General features: G+C 47.9%; 1 pseudogene across 1 annotated transcript; it reads left to right on the top strand.

The window, feature by feature from the left end:
- The first annotated feature begins 1,401 nt into the window (after positions 1-1,401).
- On the top strand, positions 1,402-3,005 carry LOC310773358 (protein Niban 2 pseudogene; annotated as a pseudogene). The gene is made up of 3 exons: positions 1,402-1,908; positions 2,151-2,606; positions 2,963-3,005. The product of its transcript is annotated as a protein Niban 2 pseudogene (transcript).
- Positions 3,006-4,316: the final 1,311 nt, after the last annotated feature.

Raw genomic sequence — 4,316 nt, 5'->3', positions numbered from 1 at the left:
ATCACTCCTTGTCTTCAGGTGGGAAGCCGGTGGCGTGTGAGTCCTGATCGTTGCACTAGCGCCTCCTCTGGTCAGCCTGTTTGGGAGAAGGGGAACCGGGGGGAATTGTGTGATCCTCCCACGCGCTACGTCCTGCCGGTGAAACGCCTCGCTGTCAGGTGAAAAGAAGCAGCTGGCGACTGCACGTATTGGAGGAGGGGGAAGCATGTGCTAGTCTACAACTCTCCCCAGTTTGGCAGAGGGGGGTGGAGCAATGATTATTTTGTATATCTTATATTTATTATAATATATTATTCTATCTTATTTCTATTCTATTGTGTTTGACACTGTTTACTACTTGCTATGTCTTGTAATGGAGCCCCCTATAAGAATGTCATGTGTATAGGCTACTTGAATCTTGAATGTGCCTTTAATCCCACCGGTCACAATAGTGACCATAAAAAACAACTTTTGTAAGGGTCTAAAAACGTTACTGAATGATGTATAATGTATTTCCAGCAAATAATGAAATAATAAATAGTCTGAATGATATATGTCACATGTTTAGTGTAAATTGTCACATGACCAGAGCTGTTTACTTCCTGCTTGCACCAGGCAAAGAGCTTGGCTGCATCAAAGCTCCCAAACAAAAGGTTATTAAAGTATGTTAACATAAAGATAGGACAACCATTTTTGGCACACATAATCTTGAAGGTGTCTAGTGTTGATATATGCATTTGCAATTACTCAACTTTGTTCAGTGTGGTCATAGTATGAGTAAACATGTTGACGGCAACAATAGTGACCGGTGGGATAACACAGTGCCTCTAGGTATACACATACTTATACACATACATTAGGGATGGGTCATGATTTTCAAATGTACGTCAGCCATGGCAACAATGGTTTGTCAGAGGAGAACAAGGTCCAGACGGTGCCAGCCTTCACCCATGCAGTGCGACTCTACCGCCAGGCTCATGGGCACTACAGCACATGAAAAATCAAAGATAGTGCGCTCAACTCCTAACTTTAAGGCAGGCTGTATAAACTTGGTGCTGGATCCCTAAAACAAGTCTAATTCAAAAAAACGAAAAGGACAGCACTCCAAGTTCAGAGATTTATTGCCACACAATAGGACGTTTCGGGCAGCAGCCCTTCTTTAGCTGTAATGGCAATTACATGCAGGTGATGCACAGGTGCGTCTAATTATAGGTCCCATACCGGCACAATCAGGGTAGACCAGCAGAGGGAGTCAGTAAGGTCAATGCAGGTACATTCATAGAAAACAAAACATTCAAAGAAAAACAAAACATTCAAAGAAAACAAACAAAAGACCTCATTAAGCCCCTTAGGGATGAGGGTATCAAGGGAGTGGATCCAGTAGGCCTCTCTTTGAAGGAGGATCACTACAGCACATGGGACATGACATGTCTCATACGGTCACAGATTCTGTCTAACCTGGTGATGGAGGGCATCCTGCCCAAATTGAGGGAGCTCATCTCCCTTGACTCAAAGGCAAGATGCACAAGAAGCAGAGGAACTGTATGCTGACCAGGGACCTGGTGTACTGCCTGTTGCAGCACCAGGGCCAAGCCCAGTACGAGGCTGTGGTGCAGCGGTGATGTGAGGTGGGACGTCCTGTGCTGCAGGCCTCCATATGAACAGACATGGCCCAGATCATCACCACCAAGGAGCATGTCACCAACAAGATGTGAGCTGTGGTCCACCCCAAGGCAGAGCAGCTGCTGAAGGTGAGCTCAGACCTACATCAGCTCCACCCTGGATGGCACAATGGCGCCGACCACCCAGGGCTTTTACCATGCTTTCTTCAGGGCGCTGGTGGACATGAGCAACAACACCCTCAACAAAGGCACCAAGGAGAATGTGGTGAGCCACATGGAGAAGATCAGTATGTTGGCCTTCCACCTGGTGAAGATGCAGAGCCCACATCATCACTCTCTCACATTCCCCCTGCTTTCCCTCCCTTATCCTGCTCTCTCCTCCGCTCTATCCTATATTTCTATATTTTCTATATTTCTCTATCAATTGTTCAATGTGTTATCATTATTCTGTAATTTGCTACTGTTGTATCAGCTAGAATTAGCTAGACATATTTTCTGTGAAGCCCACTGGGACATGCTGGTGAATTAGGGCTATACAAATAAACTTGACTTGACTTGACTTGCTACGAGAAGGTGGAGCAGCTGAGCCTGGAGGGTCTGCAGCAGAGGTTTGAAATCTCCAGCCCCTCCGTGTTCATCCAGAGGGCCAAGATCCTCATGAGAGAGCAAATGGATGATGCAGTGTACACCTTTGAGTAGATAATTCACCAAAGTTTGGGGTCTGAGGGTACGGAGGGCTCAGTAAGACGTGCTGCCACGACCGAGTCATGAAGAAATGTGACTATGACAGCAACACGGTGAGGACGCGTTTCTGCCACGAGGCTGCAGATCGTCATCCCCTACATGCTGAGCAGCTCAGCCCACGCCTCCCAGCGTGTCCAGGAGCGGATCTTTGAGGACTTCCATTTCTTCCTGGTGGAGAACATTTTCGAGCAGGTGGTGCTGCTCCCTCATGGACATCATGATGACTGTGAAGAAGGCAGCGGTCCGGTGGAGACACAAACTGTACAGGCAATGGCCCATCTACACATGACGTAAATGATGTAATGTACACAAACATCACTTACAGGGGAGTTACTTACCCATTCACTTCAATAGAACTGTCCCCAAAGCCTAGCCCCAATCTAGCCCCAATGCAAAATGTGAACGTTGTGGTGAGTTATGTCTCTTCCTTCTATAGCACACAGAGAGGAAGCAAATTGTTGCATTTATGATCAATGTCATATATCATGTTAGGGGGCTTTAAAACATCAATGACAGATGAATAGATCTGGGGGCCGGGGCTATTAAAAAAAAATTGTGTGAAAATACCGAGGTCATGACCTCGATGTCCTCAATGGTGGTTACGGGCATGTGTACAGGGACAGCATCACCAGCAGCGACTCCAACCCGTCCATCGACTAGGGCCGGGAAGTACGGAGCCCAGGAGGAGGTGGACAGAGGTGGGGAGGTGGCGAGGGTGAGGAGTCCCAGAGGAGGAGGAGGAGGATGAAGCAGGTGCTGTCCATGTTCCAGTTGTAGGACTTTCGAGTTCTTCCTGGTGAGTTGTGGAGGATGGTGAGGAGGAAGGGGATCATGAGAACAGCCAAGCGCACGAGCCAAGCCAGAGTGAGAACAGAACCAGCAGTCCCAAAACATCAGTCCCATCAGTGAGTGAATGTGCTACAAGAAGCACACTAGAGGAAGTAGATGATGCCCTACAGGGAGAGGAAAGCCAGCGGCGGAGGGCGACCTTCCACCCACCAAACAGGAGGAAGCTACAGAGGTGTTGCCGCCACAGAAACGGAGCAGGGGCTCGTGTTAGCAGCACGGAGCCCCCCAGAGGTCAGGCCAGACTTCCCCCCACTGCTGCATGATGACAGCAGCTTCCAGTCCCCCACTGGTGAGTAGGTGGTGGAGGAAGAAGAGGAGTGGCGGTGCCCTCCAGTGTTGAGGCTCCGCCCTCTAGCACAGAGACCTCCCCTTCCTAATGTGATAATAGCTGTGCTGGGATAAGAATTTTGATGACTGCATGGGGCGAAATATGCTAATTCAGTATACACATTAGATGCACTGTGTTATGGGTTTTGGGTCACAATTGTGACCGGCCATAAAACTCACCTTTTCACCTACTTTTCCATGAAAATTTCAAAAAATAATGATTGGTTATTTCTAATGGTTACTAATGACACATGATTCTGATATTTTCATGTCTGGGAAAAATTCAGAGTTAAATGAAGACCACTGATATGTGAATCGATACAGATACAGTCAGACTAATGCCCACAAAACATTACTTCCGCCTCCGGGAGCGTTGTGTCTGTAGGTCGATGGGGCAAACCCAATATGACCTGACTCAGCAGCAGAGGCTGCTGCGGCTGAGGCTCTACACTACAGGATTGGGGTTTCAAGAACAGGTGTGGAGAAGTCTGTTCAGATGTTACGTTCACTGCGGGGGTTGAATCCCCGATCCTGTCTACCTGGGCTGGGCTAGCAGCTAAATGCTAACTCTGCTGCATTGGGAGAACGGGAGGATTTCACCCCACGATGATCCATTGAACACGCGTCTATGACCAGAGACCGCCTGAATGTATACCAAAATAGCCAAACCCTTGTAAATTACAAACTATCTCCCCTGCTCTGTGTTTGGCTGTATCAGTGGAAACATTGGACAGACAGCAGGCAGACAGAGAAAGACAGACATACAGGGAAACAGACAGACATGACAGACAGACT

The sequence above is a fragment of the Poromitra crassiceps genome (assembly GCF_964638095.1).
Source record: "Poromitra crassiceps genome assembly, chromosome: 3".
Taxonomy (NCBI): Eukaryota; Metazoa; Chordata; class Actinopteri; order Beryciformes; family Melamphaidae; genus Poromitra; species Poromitra crassiceps.
This window is presented reverse-complemented; position numbering and strand designations above follow the sequence as displayed.